The sequence below is a fragment of the Haliotis asinina genome, chromosome 4 (genome assembly GCF_037392515.1).
Source record: "Haliotis asinina isolate JCU_RB_2024 chromosome 4, JCU_Hal_asi_v2, whole genome shotgun sequence".
Classification (NCBI taxonomy): Eukaryota; Metazoa; Mollusca; class Gastropoda; order Lepetellida; family Haliotidae; genus Haliotis; species Haliotis asinina.
Genome location: NC_090283.1, coordinates 6,511,112 through 6,531,717, shown reverse-complemented (window position 1 = coordinate 6,531,717; position 20,606 = coordinate 6,511,112). Strand labels below are relative to the sequence as shown.

The following is a 20,606-nucleotide window of genomic DNA, read 5'->3' as shown; positions in this document are numbered from 1 at the left end:
TCCGTCAACTGAAACTGTAGTTGGAAGTTTCCATTTAGTTTCAGTTTACTGAAACCTTTATAGCTGGAGTGAGTAAGTTTCTGGTCTTGCGGAAACCTTGTGGATCTTGGGTAATGTAGGTTTCCGCTAGGTTTCTGTACAAGGATGATGACAATGAGAGTTCGGTTAGTTTAGAAAGCTGAAATATGTTGTATTATCTTGTTATATTTATTACATATTTATTTGAACAAAAAACAAACGCTGGAAATATTATGATCCAACTGTTTCATTTCTTAGAAAAGCTCACATTTTAATGCAACAGGGCAGTTGCAGTAGTACACAATTCGCTGTATTAAGAAACTGGGGCGCTCAGAGAAGAGTAACAGAATTCTCTGCACACAAGCATTGCTCAGGAAGTAGGCACACTGAATGAAGACGAGCTAGCCAGTACACAAAGTGCTTTGTTCTTCTGTAGATGTTTGTTGGTGTATGCGAGTCCTGGTTAATATCTGGCGAAACATCTGAATCCGAATCAATCAGGCTCTCACATTGTGGTGGTAATAGCTCGCAAACCTTGAATGTGCTGTTAATATCTTGGTCACTGTCAGTGTCTGGAAAGGAAAAGGACATTGAGTTTGAATCATCAATTCAACTGAGAGACAATTCAATGAATGAAACACAGCAATATATATGATAATGCAGATAACATGTATTACAAATATTAAATACGTACTACCATTTGCTCACTTTCAGTTATTACAGTTACATGTATGATACATACATTAAATATATTAAACATGGATAGCAAAGTGACAGTGCAAACTCGATTTTTAGTGAAATCTAAAAATTCTTTGATGACTAACCTGATGAAACATTTGTCATTCACCCGAAAAATCTTTACAAACTAACAAACATCTTGTTACGGAGATGGAGATAACGTGTTTTTCTTGAAACAGACGTCTGGCAGTGAGGACAGAAAAGCCGTATTTCTCCTGGAATTTAAAATATATGTATATATTATGCTTGAATCCGTGTACAGTTACACTTTGAGTGAGGTCAAAAAGGTTTGTTGTATGTATTAACATAGTGTCAGCTTCATTATAAAGCTATATGAATAATATTATTATAAAAGAGTTTCCCTTACCGGGCATCATTCTCCGAGTTTGTTGGTCCACAATCCATATCTGTAAATCAAATAACTGACACAACGATTCTTTCAGAAATATGAAGCTTGAGGTGTGATGATAATGTCAATGCATTGTAGGGCTAACACATGCAACATGTACTGATGGACAAGGTTTTAATGGTTATAAACCAAATATCAAACCATGAAACTGATTAACTGGTACAACTGGATACACAGAACTGACACAGAACATAAGATACTAGATAATTTGATGAACTAATAAATGTATGATGTGACTTGGTTGAAATATTTCTGGAGTACAGATTATATGAATAGATATAACGAAGACATATATGCGGAATATCTCTGGGTACCCATATTAAAACAAATATTGTAGAAACCAACCATATTTCAGAAACGTATTCCTCGTGATTTTAGGCTGTTTTTCTTGACAATTACTTGTCGCAATGTCCACAAAGAACTGTGTCCCTGCAGCGGGAGTGCCACGAATAGTCTACAGAAATTATGCATGTACAAATCATAGCCAAAGGTCAGTGGGATTGTGTTTCATTCTTCATTCACATTGACAAATGAATTAAGGTTTCAAAGAAATTGTGACACATCACCAAATTATATTAGTAATAGTAGTAAAGTTAACTTAAAGGGTAGATAGGGATAGTAGGTCTGGGTGTATAACTGAAAAGAACAAACAATGTTGTGAGCACAGTGCGTAAATTACTTACATGGTACGTGGGGGGGGGGGGGGGGGTCCATCCAGCAGAAATATATCCGGATACTACCTTCTCCTGACAGGATTTTAGAAAATAACTTATTTGCCACAATAAAGTTTCCCATGAGTGCTAAATCAGTAGGACTCATGACGCTCGGGCATGTTAAAGTAAGGTGAACATGTTTTCACAATTAATCACTGTTAATAATCACAAGGTCTACATATTGATGCTTGACACTGAGAAAAAGCAATCAGTGACGCTAATGCGATGAAAAGACTGCTAAAACCATAACTGCTCACTGTTGTCACTTTGAGTACTTACATTCAATCCGCTGAATTCCACTTTTCACACTCCCCTTTGATGTCGGCAATGTAAACAAATAAACGAATGGCGACAGGATCACGTCCACGCGAGACTATCTATCTGTTAACAAAACAACTCACAACAGGGTGTACCTTCCTCTTTTGTTGTAGAACGAGGAAATCTACTGTCAAATGGTCACATTAGATTTATTTAGAAAAACACAATGACAAAACTGTCTATTTCCCGTGAGTGTTAGCGAGACGCCATCTTGTTTGGCGGGTAGGAACAAATTTTTTTTCAAAACTTTAAGCATAAGATGGCTGCGTCGTGTAAACTTTGCCATGGCCACCTCACTTTCCCCAAAAGCACTCGACGAAAGAATTCGCGACTTGGAGAAGAAAGCAGAGAACGGATGCGAGCAACTCGGAGTACCTCGGATGTGTCAGCAGAGACCATCTATTATATGGTCTCTGGTGTCAGGTAAGACCGAGGGTATTTTATTGTAAATAACGTTTAAAGAAATATTGCGTTAATGAGAGAAATCCGGATAGATTATAAAGTTTATCCCGCGAATGTATATTTTCGCTCGTATTATTTTTAAATGTTATCGTTAAATCTAAGTAAAATAGGCCTGACAAATAAGTTTGTTTATATTCCATTTCAATAGATCGACATGGTATAGAATACACCAAGCTTGTATTTGTAAGTAACTATCTTAGTACTAACCACAAGTATTTATTTAAGTTTAAAGGGGCAGACTTTTGATTTTAGTGCTCCTGTTAATAGTTTGCAAATTTTAGCGTTGCAACTCGGTTAACACTTGTACAAAAGATGTGTGTGTGTGTGTGTGTGTGTGGGGGGGGGGATGAATTACGATCTGCATCAAAAAGATCCGCCATATGTAGTGGTTCACTCATGGGTTTACTGGGTATTGCAAGATGTATTTCACCAATTCAGATATATTTTAAAGAATGATAAAAATGATGGGCTTTTACAATGGCAACATTTCGGTTTAATTTATTAAATGCAATCCTTGATCATTAGTGAAATGAAATTGTTTACCCCCAAATTCGCTCAGAGGGGTCAGATGTGTTTCTGAACTATTTGAGGCAAACACTAAATTCATATAAGAAACTGTTAGCTCTGCGTAGGATACATTTAAAATTTCATGTAATTTTTCAATAATTTAATACATATGTGTTGAGCATAATCATATATATATACCTGTTATATTTAACGTATTTGATTTAATCTTTTAGGCTGTTGTGAGAAAAATCTGGACACGACTGCTCCTGGAGGATCACCCTTGTCTATCGAAGGTATGTGCTCATGTTACTAGGTAATTTCACTTTGAATATTTCATTAATTCACTTCCCTACGTACGTTTTCTCAAAATGAAAAATACATGAAAGTATCATTTGCAAATGGATTTGAATAGCCGGTAAACTAAATCAGTTTAACATTACACCTGTGTGAAATAGCCATCAAACTGACCCCTTGATTTTACAATGCTTAATTGCTGCAAGGTTATGTCATGTGATATAACTAAACTTCTTTTATCATGATCTTTATGTCAGTTGTTCACTTACCGGTTGCATAACTTTGGCAAACAGGATGTACATAGAATTTGCATGAAATAACACAAAGGATGGTTAGCCTTCTTGGAAGTTATTTTAAATCATTTAACTACAAAATGGTAAACTTTCAGAACAATATATGTATTCAAAGTTATAAATCTGCAGTTTACTTGGTTGTATAATTTTCACTGACGATCGTTAATTTTAATAGACATTGTGTTGAATGCATGATTGAATGAAGTGCAAGAAAAATGACATTTGTTTTTATTTCAGTAAAGCCGATGACGAGGACTCTATGAATATAGTAGTCAAAGAAACAAGTGACTATATCACGACCAAGGATGGTCAATAGGATCTTGTGAAGGTAATTTTCACTCACCTGCCTGTCATTATAAATAGTTAATGATTTAAATAATAGTGTAAAGACAGATTTATGGATGTTAACTTCAGTAACCAAGCCGGCATGGCATATATAAATACCTTTGCCTAACAGATGAACTAAAATGTGTGAAACATGCTGTATAGTACTTTAAACATTTATTTTCAGAAGCGCTTTGTAGAGTGTGGCGGAACAGGCGTGATGATCTCAGTAGACAAGAAACCGGAAGTGTCACACAGAACAGCAGCAAAAAAAACAAAAAAACCCAAAAAGAATGAAATCCGTAAGTATATCTATTCGAATAATAACATGTAACAATTCTTCTCATTACAATGTGTGACAGATTCTAAGTTCCGGAAATATACATTTAAAATGTTTATGGATTATTGCTTTTTACATTCTTAAGATATGTAACACATGATTCAGATCATAATTTCATAAATCATAACATAAGAATCAAGTCAGTTAATGGTGATATATGAACATGTTATTACACTTCAGTGACTTCATGTCACTTCAGAGCAACAGATTGTGTGTCCATAAGAAAATAGGATATGTCATTAAATGTGATGAACTGCTTAACTTGTGTTGGGGTGATTAATGAAGTAAATAATTTTTCACGACACTTCCTTTTTGATAATTTGCAATCCATCTTGGCATTATGGTTTATCTGTTGATTGATTTTTGTTTAATTTTCAGAAAATTGCACTGCGCATGAAAAGCCTGAAAACTATTGACTGGCCAGATCGACGAAAGGAAAGGGTTTCAACTATACTTACCTTGGAAATGACTTCACCAGTTGTGAGTGATGAAGAAGATGCCAATTCATTGCTCCCTTACCCCTTTACCTGGGAATCTAAACTCAAGATGTCTGCACTGGACTCAGCCACAATTTTCAACGCCACCACCAAAGCTAAGGCCAACATGAAGACCAGGATGCGGCATCCAACCACAATGATATCCGCTCAAGGATGCCCAAGTGGGCTAGTAAATAGCTAATCGATCACATGAACGTAATTTTATCTGTGATCAATTAAATTTGAATTATTCTCAATGTAAAACTTTAATAGTTTTGATATTCTGATTGTATTTCAATTAATACAATTTTATTCAATCTTAATTTTTATCTATTTTCCAAGAGACCTTTATTTACTTTAAATACATTTTTTGTACTTTCTATGTAACCTAAGTTCTTTATTGCATTTTATTTCATTGTTGTATTGTATTGCATGGTGTGTGTTATTATATGTTTAGCATTGACTGACTGGGGTGTGTTTTTCTGTGTTAGCGTGAGGAGGTGCAGGAGGAGTCAAGGGATGCAACTGTTATAGCATGTTTTTAGAAATATTTTTGTCATAAGTGACAAATATTGATCTGTTATCTAGTGCTATATCTTTTTATTATTTATTAGATAAATGTTTGATCCATATTTGTCTGAAAATAAAACAGTGAATCTTATTGTATCTTTTGTTTTTCTTTATGTATACGTGATGATTGTACACAAACTCCTTATATTGTCTTTGCCAACCAGGAGTAACAAGAATGTTATATGCAATGACACACATTGAATGACTCCTGTGAACCCGAGTAAATGAAATGCTGTGGAAAGTTTTCTGGCAACAGAAACTCTGCGGAAACCTGATGGAGTCTTGGTAACTGAAACTCTGCGGAAACCTGATGGAGTCTTGGTGACTGAAACCCTGCGGAAACCTGATGGATCTCTAACTTAACTGAAACTCAACGGAAACTTGTTGGAGCATGGGTAACGGATACCGTGCGGAAACCCTTAGAAAGTGGGTAATTGACAGTTTCCGTCATTGCGGAAACTCAGTGTAAAAGAACGGAAACTCACTGGATTCTTGGTGGAAACTTAAGTTTCAGTCCACTTTCCATCAGGTTTCCGCACTGCGGAAACCAGGTTATTTTTGCTGTGTAAACCTCAGTGGGGTTTTTATTACAACAGCAAAATCTATTAGCCTCTCACCTATTACCCTGGGTAATCTAGAACTTGTAGGCTTCAAATTCATTCGTGAATTATTAACTGAAACCCAATTAAAATATCTTTCATAATATATATTATAGGATGGGTCTGTACCCAGTCGTAGAGGAAGTAGCGAAGACGTTGGAAACCGTAGATGGGTTCCGCTTGAGGCAGTTATGTGATGTGAAACGTCAACTAGAACAAGACCGTGACACGCGGAAAGCACTATGTAAGAAGTACAATAGAGCTTTCAATATCGTGGACGGGGCTGACACTACCCTTATGGCAACCAGCATGGGACTAGGGGCGACAGGCGTTAGGTTGTTAACCACCATCGTGGCTGCACCTATAGTGCTAGGTTTTGAAATAACAGCTGGGATAGCGGGGGGTGTTAGGGTTGGCGCTTAAGTTGGTATCACGCACACTGCATCGTAAGGCATTGAAACACGACGAGATCAGGGTTCTGCCCGAAGCAAAGCTGAACACAGTGAGTGAGCGTATTTCCACGGCACTCTCTGATAGTAAGATCTCAGAAGAGGAGTTTCGTTCAATCCTCTCTGAACTCAAAAAATATAACGGAATGAAACAAGATATTCGATCCAAGTCTCGTAAGTCTGCTATCAGCGAGGACGAGAAAAAAAAGTACATAGAACAGGGGATACAAAAAGCCCAGCAAGCCTTTATTATGAACACCAAAGAGATCGTAGGCGGTTCACGTTAAACTGTTTCATCGATATAAACATGACATAGGCACAAACGTTAAGTAGTAGGGGAACACGAGGGCGATAGCCGTAAGCGAGCCACCGATCCTATATGGTCAGTCAAAACTTACAACATAGATAAAGTGGATATGAAAACCGACGAACCTAACTTGTACTACTTGAGGGGTGGGCCGGGTAGGGGGTTTGTAAGAGAAGAATTATTGATCGTACCGTACGGCACAGTGTTACCTCCAACCAATACACGGTAAACTGTTTCATAGACACCCAACCTTTTTGTAGTAGGGGTAATAGTAGCAAGATCTAAGGGCCCAACCAAAGCCTTATTTACTAAATAAGGCTTTGTAGAGACATTTCTTGAAAGTGAGCCAAAACCCCTATTCCCTATACTACTATACATTTTCAGGAAATTGTACTGCGCATGAAAAGCCAGGAAACTATTGATTGGCCAGATCGACGAAAGGAAACTATACTCACCTTGGAAATAACTTCACCAGTTGTGAGTGATGAAGAAGATGCCAATTTATTGCTCTCGATGCCCTTTACCTGGGAATCTAAACTCAGGACGTCTAGTAATATGGGCTAGTAAATAGCTAATCGATCACGTGAACGTAATTTTATCTATGTTCAGTTCAATTTGATTTATTCTCAATGTAATAGTTTTGATCGTAAAAAAATGTTCTAATTTTATTTCAATTAATACAATTTTATTCAATCTTAAATTTTGTCTATTTTCAAAGAGACCTTTATTTATTTTAAATACATTTTTATTTACTTTCAATGTAACCTAAGTTCTTCATTGCATTTTATTTCATTATTGTATTGTATTGCATGGTGTGTGTTATTATATATTTAGCATTGACTGACTGGGGTGTTTTTCTGTGTCAGAGTGAGGATGACAGTCAAGGGGTGCAACTGTTATAGCATGTTTTTAGAAATATTTTTGTCATAAGTTATAGATCTTGATCTGTACTCTAGTGCTATATCTTTTTATTAGATATGTGTTTGATCTATATTTGTCTGAAAATAAAACAGTGAATCTTACTGTATCTTTTGTTTTTCTTTATGTATACGTTATGATTGTACACAAACTCCTTATATTGTCTTTGCCAACCAGGAGTAACAAGAATGTTATATGCAATGACACACATTGAATGACTGCTATGAACCCGAGTAAATGAAATGCTGTGGGAAGTTTTCTGGCAACAGAAACTGCGGAAACCATGTAGGTCAGTTTGTAACTGAAACTCTGCGGAAACCCGATGGAGTCTTGGTAACTGAAACTCTGCGGAAACCTGATAGATTCTCTAAATTAACTGAAACTCAACGGAAACTTGTTGGAGCATGGGTAACGGATACCGTGCGGAAACCCTTAGAAAGTGGGTAATTGTAAGTTTCCGTCATTGCGGAAACTCACTGGATGCTTGGTCAAAACTTCAGTCCACTTTCCATCAGGTTTCCTCACTGCGGAAACCAAGTTATATTTGCTGTGAACCTTGTTATGTGCACGATGCTGTGTGATACACCCGTGTTACTTGTGTAGTCACCGTTTGCCCATCCACCTCAAACCATTTCCATGTGAACGCAGCATTTATATTGATATGCATTGTTAAGGAAACATCAACACCCACATACATGAATTGATATTATGAGCCCTTATATACCATTATGGCCCAAATACTACATGCGAGAGACATCTTATCGTGTTCTACTGCTTATCATATATCACTTGAAGTGTGTGACATCTTTTGTCAGTCATCTTACAGAAAGTTCTTTGTTTTGAAATGTATCCAATGGGAACGGGAATAAACGCCTGTTTGGAAGCCGAAAGTGAAATTAATAAATCATATCCCTATCACAATTTGCATTTTCACAAAACAATCTTCATAAAGCCGTCTTGTGACTGTAGAATACGAATAAACGGAACAGAACGAGGTGTTTGATTTCTTTCGCGTACTGGGATATATGAACAATGATTGGTTTCCCTAACAAGCCGTACGCTTCAAAACATACCACTCTCTATCTCATGACAAGGATGACTTGATACGTACGAGACAGTGTATCTAAAGTATCTGCAGCAAATAATTAACATATTATCATACGGATGTTCAGGGAAACAATTCGATGTACGGCTCCAAACGCACCACAAGCATGTACTTTTGTGAACGTTTCGTTTTTAACATTATCAATATTTAGTATGATGACGTCGGATTCTTGCGTGGTGATACCTGGTGTTTGCGTTATATCCCGTAATACAGGTCGATCTCATCACCAACACACGAAGAGGAAAGCGAATTGTTCATTTCAGGACAAAAACGAAAACAACAATATTAGAAGAAGAAATGGAAATAGACACTGGACGTGACTGTGCATGATCTATCATACAGCTTTCGAAACAAAGGTTTAGGCATTAAATGTTGGGGCAATCACCAACCATCTTTCAGCAAGACGTATAAGACTCTTTGAAATTCTCACCGAAAGAACATGTTGAACTCGCTTAAAAAGTTGTGCAGTGTAGACACTAATGTGAAACTAATTAAGAAACAAAATCCTTTGACTGTGTGTTCAATCCGTTGACACAAGCGTCATCAGGCAGGTTTAGACTCTGGTGTATAAAATGACACAACTTCGATGACCGCTGCATTATCATTTGTGAATAAATGGTTTAACACTGTTTTGGAGTCTGTTTCGACAGACAATCAAAAATGATTATTTTCTGTTATGGACTATTTTTCATGGATGAACAAGTCATTTCACATCGTATGCTTCTGCCGCGTGGTATGATAATTTATGATTATCGTCCTTATCGATCAGGTGAATTATTAACGTCTGAAGGATGTGTTTTGAAACTTCTTGTTGCGTTATTGACGGTTTGAACATTTACACCACTAACACAATACACAAAAAACGTGTTTTGCTTTTGTGGGAATCAACGAAAAGAAACACTCTTTTGGTAATGTTGTTAAAATATGTAAAATATTTTATAGATAAAGTAATCAATCTGTGTATCTTTGCAAGTCAACAAAGCCATAGTGATTTTCTACCAGGAGACAATTAATCAGTCTATAGTTGCTGCTTGATACAATATGTATATCCAGTTAGAACTAAGCTAGAAACTGTATATGAATGCTTATGCTACTTTATACGCTGTTTGTATTCTGACTTTGCGGTAGATGTTCCATCATTAACTCAATGTGCAAAAAAGTTTTGCCAGAGCCGGAAATGTAATCTCTGGTGGGAATATTTACTAGGAATATGAACATAACAGAATTCATCGAATGAAACGCATAATCAAGTCTATCAATTCATCAAAAGTATTCGCTACATTTTTACCATTCATATCACAATGTTTCACGTTTGTCCCTCGGGCTTTTTGTCTTGAGCGAGTGAGTTAATATTTAACGTCATATCGGCAATATGTTAACCACATCGTTTAGTCTAGAGGCTAAGTCCTGTAAGACGCTCAGAAAGAGTTTGTTTAACACCTACTACATAAAAAGGTCTGCCTATACAGTTTGACCCAAGAGGGTATACTGAACATTTCTAGGTACTATGTATTCCCAAATTATATTGTATATTAGAAGTAAAAGGTCATTCTTTTGTAGTTCCGCGACAGGAAAATGCCGGTAAATGTTCAAGAGAATGTGCTACACTGTGTCCCATGACTGCGGAGAAGATTAATTTCATGATACCATATAAACACATAGGAGAAAGAAAAATGATGTGCTTTTTTGAAAAAAATTCTTGTGTTCTTGAAATGAAAATCTGGTAAACACCAACATTTTCACCTTCAATATTCTGAGTAGTCATCAAATGAAAATATTATATACATCGCTACAGCGGCTGTGGAAAAAGACGATTCTAGCAATATAATACACCAAATTGCATTTTTATTTATTTTACCACGATGATAAAAAACCCAATCTTATTTTGAAAATATTCTCGAATAAATAGAATATTTGCTTCAGCATTTTTTGTCACAATCTGATGTATGAGTGAGTGAGTGAGTGAGTTAATATTTAACGTCACATCGGCAATATTGCAGCCATATCGTGACGAGAACATACGTGACAAAAAGAATATATATCCACATTATGAAGAACCTGTCAACGAAGGACAGTAAAACCACCAGAGTATCACAGTTATTATTAAAACTAGTGTGGAAACTTAAAAAAATAATAGTGTCACTATTTGGACAGCACAATATAAAAACAGGCCATAGATCGCCAACAACAGAGGGTAGATCACCATACTAGGGGCCATGGGGACTTACAGTACCTCTGCTACCTGCATGGTCCCTAGCTGGATTTACACCATCCCTCAGCTGCTGGTGACTGTATGCAAGATTAGCCACAAATTACAATGACACATATACTACAGCTAAAAAATATGGAAGATTAAATCTGATTCCAAATGTTTTGGGACTTACGTATTCTCTCAGGAGGACTATAATTTTACGGTACTTCAACCCCCTTCGAGAATACAGCCACTAACAATGTTATCTGCAAATTCAACTTCCAATCATAAAATATTTATCTATTTACAAGTCCTGAAACAGATGTAATTCTTTTAAAAACGCAATGATTAAATGACAACTAACATTACTAAAAAGATCCTTCATACTTCGTGATGTGAAATATTTATCCCTTGTGATGGAATATTCAGCACAGTCAAGCAAAACATGCTTGACTGTAATTCTTTCATCACAAGGGATACAAAACGGAGGATCCTCACCTTTTAACAAGTACTCATGTGTATACCGCGTATGGCCAATGCGACATCGTCGCATAATGACCTCCTCAAATCTGGACTGACAACCCAAGTAGGTGTAACCAATATACGGTGTTATTACATCTAATTTATTGATACCTACTTGAGTGTCCCACTTCTTCTGCATTAGATCATGGATATAAGATCTAATTGTAGCTTTGTAATCTGAATATGGAAGGAGAAGTGGTGTCACAGATTTGTTGAGTGCTGCCTTAGCAGAAAGATCAGCCAGTGTATTCCCTGAAATGCCTACGTGGCTGGGTAACCAACAGAAGACGATGTCGTATTGGCCAGTAGCAAGATCATTATACAATTCAATAATTTCAATTAAAAGTGGATGTTTACAAGAACTATTTTTAATAGCCAGAAGGCAAGAAAGAGAGTCGGAATAGATATATTTTGTTTACGTTTAGGGTGTCTTTGAATATATCTGAGAGCTGTTAATATGGCGTTTGCTTCTGCTGTAAAAATAGAGCTGTTATCTGGAATTCTAGAAGATATTGTTCTGGATCCAATGACAATGGCACAAGCCACAGCACCACCATCCTTGGACCCATCTGTAAATAAAGATTTATAATTGCTATATTTATGTTTCAGTTGATTATATTCTTGTTTATATTGTAGTTCATTTGTTTCTGATTTTTTAAATTTAGTTAATGTTAGGTCAACTTGTGGCTTGACCAGTTGCCAAGGAGGAGAAGAAAGAAGACGGGAAGGGGCTATATTATCCAGCTCAATGCTGGCAGCAGAAATAAGTGGTTTTATTCTGAAACCAAGAGGCGGAACAAGAGAAGATTTCTTATTGTATAAATCCTCATACAGAGGATTGAAAACACAGTTATACGCAGGATTTGACTCATTGGAATATAGTTTTGTTGCATATTGCAAAGCTAATTTTATACGTCGCTGCTCAAGAGATGGTTCATCAGCCTCGACATACAGGCTGTCAACAGGTGAAGTTCGAAAGGAGCCAAGACAAAGTGTTAGACCTTGATGATGGACAGAATCTAATAGTTTTAAGCTGCTCTTGCAGGCTCCACCATATACAATTGAGCCATAATCTAGCTTCGACCGGACAAGCGATCTATACAGGTGTAAAAGGGTAGCTTGATCCCCTCCCCACTTTGAATTAGACACGACTTTCAATAAATCAAGTGCCTTCAGGCATTTAGTTTTTAGGGATTTGATATGTGGAAGAAAAGTTAAATGAGAGTCAAAAATCAGACCTAAGAACTTTGCCTCCTTGACAACTGTGATGGGAGTGCCATTTAAAAACAGTTCTGGGTCCTTATGTGGTTTATATTTACGGCAAAAATGTATGCAATTAGTTTTTGATTTAGAAAATTTAAAGCCGTTCTCAAGACACCATTTATCTATTTTCTTTAAACATAACTGCATTTGCCGTTCAATGGTATGCATATTTTTCCCCCGACAAGAAATATTAAAATCATCCACAAATAATGATCCATCGATTGAATCGTTTAAAACTTTTGATAAACTGTTAATCTTGATACTAAATAAGGTCACAGACAAAATACTGCCTTGTGGAACACCCTGATCCTGACTGTAATGATCAGACAGGGTAGAACCCACACGGACTTGAAATTGTCTGTCATTTAAAAACTTGGCTATAAATTTAGGTAAACGACCTCGTAATCCGAAGTCATGTAAATCTTTTAAGATGCCATATTTCCATGTGGTGTCATATGCTTTTTCAAGATCAAAAAAGATAGACACTGCATGTTGTTTAGTAATTAGAGCGTTTTTGACAAATGATTCTAAACGTACTAAGTGATCAACGGTACTTCTGTTTTTACGGAAACTACACTGAATATCTGTGATCAGATTATTGGTTTCCAAGTACCAAACAAGTCGATTATTAATCATGCGTTCCATGGTCTTGCAAACACAGCTGGTAAGCGAAATAGGTCGATAGTTCGAAGGATCGGTATGATCACGTCCAGGTTTAGGGATAGGGACTACTATAGCATTATGCCATGAAGAAGGAAATTTCCCGGAAGTCCAAATATCATCAAAAATGTTTAACAGTGTCTCTAAACATGATTCCGGTAAGTGTTTCAGGAGCTGATAATGTATGTTATCAGCTCCTGTAGCAGTATCGCGAGCTTGTTCTAGAGCAGTAAAGAGCTCATGAACAGAAAATATTTCATTGTAATCTTCCCCATTATCTGAATTAAAATTAATAGATTTCATTTCCTGTTGTTCTTTATATTTTTGGAATTGAGGTACATAATTCGATGAGGAGGAGTGTTTGGCTAAAGTTTCTCCAAGTTTATTTGCAATAACAGATTTACTAGTTAATAATGCATCTTCGGCTTTGAGATGTTTAATGCAATTGTGAGGGCCCTTACCTTTTATTTTCTGGATCATATTCCATACCTTTGATATTGGTGTTCGGGAATTTATTTTCGACACATAATTGCGCCAGGATTGGCGCTTACTGTACTTAAAAGTACGCCGTGCCTTAGCATTTAAAATTTTGAAATTATTCAAATTATGGACCATGGGGTGGCGACGGAAATAACGCTCAGCTTTCTTCCGTGCCTTCCTAGCCTGTTTGCAGTCATCTGTAAACCATGGTTTTCGGATGTGTGGAACTGCAGAAGATTTAGGGATACACTTATCAGCAATGTTTACTAGTTCATCAGAGAAATCTTTTATAGGATCAGGACTTTCTAACAAAAGTTCAGATTTAAGTCTGCTACAACACAACGTTTGATACAAAGGCCAGTTAGCCTTTTTAAAGTTCCATCTGGAAAATGGGGTAATATCAGATGGGTTCACAGGTGTTAGAATTGTAGGGAAATGGTCACTTCCACAGAGGTCATCATGAACTGACCATTCAAATTCATTCAGTAGGTTAGAATCCGTGATTGATAAATCAAGTGCAGAATAAGTTCCTGTACCCGGATGTAAATAGGTGTTAGAACCGTCATTAAATATGCATAAATCATTATCTGAACAGAACTCTTCCAATAATTTACCTTTAGCATTTGTAGTTGTACTACCCCAGAGAGGGTTATGGCCATTTAAGTCTCCCATAATAACACAAGGTTTGGGTAGCTGGTCATACAGAGATTGAAGGTCTGTTTTCTGAAACGTTGAAGACGGAGAAATGTACAAAGAGCATAAGGTAAATGCAACGTGTAATGTGAGACGTACTGCAACTGCTTGAAGATTAGATGTAAGTGTAACAGAGCTATGAATTACATTCTGATTGACTACGATAGAAGAACCTCCAGTGGCCCTATCGCCAGGAGGATAAAAATAATGATATGAATTGTAATGGCGTAAGTTAATTTTGTCTGTTTGCTTTAAATACGTTTCCTGCAGACATAAAGCTGATGGTTTAAAGTCCTGGACCAATAATTGTAAGTCGTTAAAATTTGTCTTAAATCCCCTACAATTCCACTGAATCAGTGTTTGAGAATGAATCATCTCTTAGGCGGCTTAACTGGAGATCTGCCTCGCCCATTTCTTTTAGGCGACAAACTAGCAGGTCTACGATGGATGCTTTCTGAGACATCCATCTCTTCAAGTGATCCAAACTTATTGTAGACTTTGATTGGATCATCTGATCCTTTAGGTAGTCTACCCGGTAGATTAGATCGAAAAAATGAATCTGTTTTATACCTTGTTGGAGCAGTTTGTCCTTTTCCAGAATGTGTTTTTGATGGCTGTGAATGGTTCGTGGAAGGCAGTTTAGTTGTCACAGTAGGTGTTTCACGTGTCATAGAAGATGAAGATTCAGAAATCTGTGTCGATGGAATTTCAACAGTAGTCTGGGTAGCAGATTCAGATGGCACGACTGGTTGAGGAGTGACAGAGTTCACCCACGTCAAATCTGTCTGGCACTGAATTGATGCAGTCGATGTTGAGACTGGGCGTGTTTTTGTTACAGATGCATATGTCTCAGTCTGTTCGTTATTTGGCACAAGTTTCTTTGCTTCCAGGTAAGTGATGTTCCTTGTGTATTTTAGTTTGTTGATTTCCATTTCTCGTTTCCAGACTGGACACGATTTACTGGAGGAAGAGTGAGGACCAGAACAGTTCTTGCACTTTTTGAAATCACTCTTACAATCTTCTGTGACATGACTAGTTTCACTACAGTGCGCACATGTGATACTATTTTTGCAGAAATTCACGCCATGGCCAAACTTTTGACATTTAAAACACCTCAAAGGATTCGGAATAAACATTTCAACATCAATTTTGCAATATCCTGCTTTGACTGATTTTGGTGCTGTTGGAGACGGAAATGAAAAAAAGTACGTATTTGTGTTGATAATTTCGGTACCCTGACGTCTGGTAAACCTTTTAACAAAGGTAACTCCCTGGTCTTTCATTTCACAACCAATATCCAATTCAGACATATCTTCAAAGAGTCTGTCTCGATCTCTTATGATACCTCTGCTAGTGTTGAGAGATCTGTGTGGAGAAACCTTTACAGGGACGCCAACAAGTTCATCGATTGACATCAAGTTAGTTGCTTGTTGTCTTTTAGCACATTCAATAAGGATTGACCCTGTTCTCAACCTTTTGATATTTTTTAAATCACCTGCTATCCCTTGAATGCCCTTAGCAACAGCAAATGGGTTCAGTTTGATTGGGGTTTTGTCAGGTGTTTCCAGCACCAGGAATCTAGGCCAGTACTCCACTGATTTTGAAATGACAGAAATATCATCAGTCTCAGCATCATTTTCAAGCGTTCGCTTTGTTTTTTTAATTGGGGTTTGAAAAGCCATGATTGTATGAATTTAGTTTCGTCAACCCTACTCCCCACCCGCCACCGAGTGCCAATAAAGGCAGTATCCTGTTGCCTGCGGATGTCCAACAGGCAGATACTAGGGATATAGGGATGATATACACCAGCAGAAAGATCTACCAGTTTGGCCCATGAGCCATCGCCTTCTGGCACCAGCATCTAGGCAATTTTTCAAATTTGACAATATATGTATCATATTAAATATATACAAGTTACAAAAGAGATCAATATTGTGTATCACAAAATCAAGCCAAACAATGATAGAGCAATAATAGTTTAGTGCTCAGGGCTTGGCATGACCAGCCGATTGGTTGAACCGGGCCCATTCAACCTCCCGTCTAGTTGAAGTCAGGACCGAAGTGGTGTGTTCAGCAATAGGAACAATGGTGCTGCTCCCATTGCCCTCAACCACCAGGATCCCATCCTCCACCGACACAGGGCCGCAACCCACGGCAGACGGGTTGGTGGACCAGATATCCCCCCGGGTCCACTACGGGGGTGTCGGCGAGCTCTTAGCATTACCCAGCACCCACCACGAGGAGGTGGCTCGCCACGGGTGCCCAATCTGATGTGTCTCTGAAAGTGTAAGTGAATGTGAGCAAATGACTGGTCACTTGCCTGGACCTTGCCAAATGTGATGGGAAAAAGCAGATGATCAGAATGTTGAAAAGACACTGTTCCATTTGATTAAGTTCAAGTCATAGACAGATGTTTTGCTGAGTAAATTATTGCGAAATCCGAGGTTTATGGTGTTGTTCCAAGCAACATTGTACCTGGTATCTTTGTCCAAGAGGATGCAGATGATGGCTTTAGTGAAGAGAAACTTAACGGAAAACACACTGCACATGCTACAACTATGGTTCTATATAAGAAAGGTCACTTTGGCCCAACAATCCCACGCATGTTGATCACTCTCAAAAGAAAGCAACTTAGATGAATGGTCTGAAAGTGTCATTACATTTGGCAGCGTCATTGCATTTGACCTTGCAGTCTTTGTATAACCAAAATAAGTTAAATGCCGTCTTCCAGACCCTGTTTGCTGACATTTTCATACACATGGGTGTTTTCACATTGTAACCAACTTCCTTTCACTTTTGGATTAAAACATGAAGAATCAGGTATTGAAAATTTTCTCTTTTAAAATGGTTTTCATGAAAGTGGATCAGTCACTTCATATCGGAATGGCAAGTTCTGCAATCTGTTGATGGAATCCCCTTTTGATTTGTGAGTGAGTGAGTGAGTGAGTGAGTTAACATTTAACGTCACATCGACAGTATTGCAGCCATATCGTGACGAGAGCATTCTTAAAAAAGAAATCTATGTATATGATAAAATCCTGTCAACGACGGACAGTAAAACAACTAGAATATCACAATAAGAAATAAAACTAGCGTGAAAAGTTAAAATAACATTCCTATTCAGACAATACAATATAAAAACAGGCTATATAGATCACCAACAACTGAAGGTAGATCACCATACTAGGGGCCATTGGGACTTACAGTACTTCTGCTACCTGCATGGTCCCTAGCTGGATTTACATCATCCCCTCAGCTGCTGGTGATTGTATGCAAGATTAGCCACAAATTAAAATGACACATATTCCACGGCTAAGACAAAATGGAAGATCAAATTTGACTTCAAATGTACCCTCTCAGGAGGACAATAATTTTACAGTGCTTTAACCCCCCTCGAGGATACAGCCACTAACACTCTAAGTTACTAATTCAAACTTCCAAGCATAAAATATTCATGTATTTACAATTCATTTAGCAAATCTAATTCTTTTAAAAATACAATAATCAAATGAGAGCTAACAGAATTAAAAAGATCCTTCAAAGTTCGTGAATTAAAATATTTATCCCTTGTGATGGAATATTCAACACAGTCAAGCAGGACATGCTTGACTGTGATTCTTTCATCACAAGGGAAACAAAACGGAGGATCTTCACCTTTTAATAGATACTCATGAGTATACCTCGTATGGCCAATGCGACATCGTCGCATAATGACCTCCTCAAATCTGGACTGACAACCCAAGTAAGTATAACCGATATAAGGTTTTATCTCATGTAATTTATTAATACCTACTTGAGTGTCCCACTTCTTCTGCATCAGATCACGGATATACGTTCTAATGCAAGCTTTGGAATCTGAATATGGAAGAAGAAGTGGTGTCACAGATTTGGTGAGAGCTGCCTTGGAAGCAAGATCGGCCATCACATTCCCAGAAATACCTACGTGACTGGGTAACCAACAAAAGACGATGTCGTATTGGCCAGTAGCAAGAGTATTATACAGTTCAATAATTTCAATTAAAAGTGGATGTTTACAGGAAATATTTTTAATAGCCTGAAGGCAAGAAAGAGAGTCGGAATATATTATATACTGTTTACGTTTCGGGTGTCTGTGAATATACTTAAGAGCTGTTAATATGGCGTTAGCTTCTGATGTAAAAATAGAACTATTATCTGGTAATCTAGAAGATATTGTTCTGGATCCAATGACAGTAGCAAAAGCAACTGCACCACCGTCCTTGGACCCATCTGTAAAAAAGGATTTGTAATTGTTATATGTATGTTTCAACTGATTATATTCTTGTTTATATTGTATTTCATTGGTTTCTGATTTTTAAAATGTAGTTAATGTTAGGTCAACCTGTGGCCTAACCAACTGCCAAGGGGGGGGGGGGGGGGGGGGGAGGAGGAAAGAAGACGGAAAGGAGCTATATTGTTCAGCTCAATACCAGCAGCAGCAATAAACGGCTTTATTCTGAGCCCAAGAGGTGGAACAAGAGAAGACTTTTTGCTATACAAATCCTCATAAAGAGGATTGAAGACACAGTTATATGCAGGGTTAGATTCGTTAGAGTATAGTTTTGTGATATATTGTAAAGATAATTTGATACGGCGTTGTGCAAGGGATGCTTCATCGGCCTCAACGTAAAGACTGTCAATAGGTGAAGTTCTGAAGGACCCAAGACAAAGTCTTAGACCTTGGTGATGGGCAGGATCAAGAAGTTTAAGATTGCTTTTGCAGGCTCCACCATAGACAATGGAGCCATAATCGAGTTTCGAACGGACCAGTGATCGATATAGGTGTAAGAGGGTAGCTTGATCCCCTCCCCACTTTGAGTTGGAAACAGCTTTCAACAAGTCAAGAGCCTTCAGGCATTTAGTTTTAAGGGATTTAATATGAGGCAGAAATGTTAAGTGGGAGTCAAGAGTAGGCCCAAGAACTTGGCCTCCTTTACAACTTTGATGGGAGTGCCATCTAGAGATAGTGCAGGGTCCTTATGTGGCTTATATTTTCTGCAAAAATGTATACAATTAGTTTTGGATTTAGAAAATTTAAAGCCGTTTTCAAGACACCATTTATTTATTTTGTTTAAACAAAGCTGCAGTTGCCGTTCAATGGTATGCATATTTTTCCCACGACAAGAAATATTAAAATCATCCACAAATAACGATCCATCAATTGAATCGTTTAAAACTTTTGATAAACTATTTATCTTGATGCTAAAAAGTGTGACAGGCAGAATACTGCCTTGTGGAACACCCTGATCCTGATTGTAATGATCAGACAGGGTAGAACCCACTCGAACTTGAAACTGTCTGTCATTTAAAAAGTTGGCTATAAATTGAGGTAAACGACCTCGCAAGCCGAAGTCATGTAAGTCTCGTAAAATACCATATTTCCAGGTTGTGTCATATGCTTTTTCGAGATCAAAAAAGATAGACACAGCATGTTGTTTATTAATTAGTGCGTTTTCAAGAAATGATTCTAAACGCACTAAGTGATCAACAGTACTTCTGTTTTTGCGGAAACCACACTGTATATCAGTTATAAGGTCATTTGTTTCCAAGTACCAAACAAGTCTATTATTTATCATGCGTTCCATGGTCTTGCAAACACAGCTAATTAAAGAAATTGGACGATAATTAGATGGATCCGTATGATCACGTCCAGGTTTAGGTATTGGTACTACTATAGGGTCACGCCATGAAGAAGGAAATTTACCTGAAGTCCAAATATCATCAAAAATATATAAGAGCGTCTCTAAACAGGACTCCGGTAAGTGTTTAAGGAGTTGATAATGTATGTTATCAGCTCCTGTAGCAGTGTCATGAGCTTGATCAAGAGCAGTATGGAGTTCATGAATAGAAAATGTTTCATTATAATCTTCCCCATTATCTGAATTGAAAGTAATAGTTTTCTTTTCTTGTTGCTTCTGATATTGCTGGAATTTTGGTAC

At 37.4% G+C, this 20,606-nt stretch overlaps 1 long non-coding RNA gene across 2 annotated transcripts; it reads right to left on the bottom strand.

Moving 5' to 3' along the window:
• Positions 1–249: 249 nt before the first annotated feature.
• LOC137282274 (uncharacterized) lies at positions 250–2,228 on the bottom strand. Of its 2 annotated transcripts, none has more exons than XR_010956793.1 (4): positions 2,158–2,228; positions 1,124–1,163; positions 843–971; positions 250–590 (listed from the first exon to the last, which is right to left on the bottom strand). It is a non-coding gene; the product is annotated as an uncharacterized lncRNA (long non-coding RNA). The 2 variants fall into 2 exon arrangements; XR_010956794.1 differs by lacking the exon at positions 2,158–2,228 and adding an exon at positions 1,511–1,573.
• Between the last annotated feature and the right edge of the window lie 18,378 nt (positions 2,229–20,606).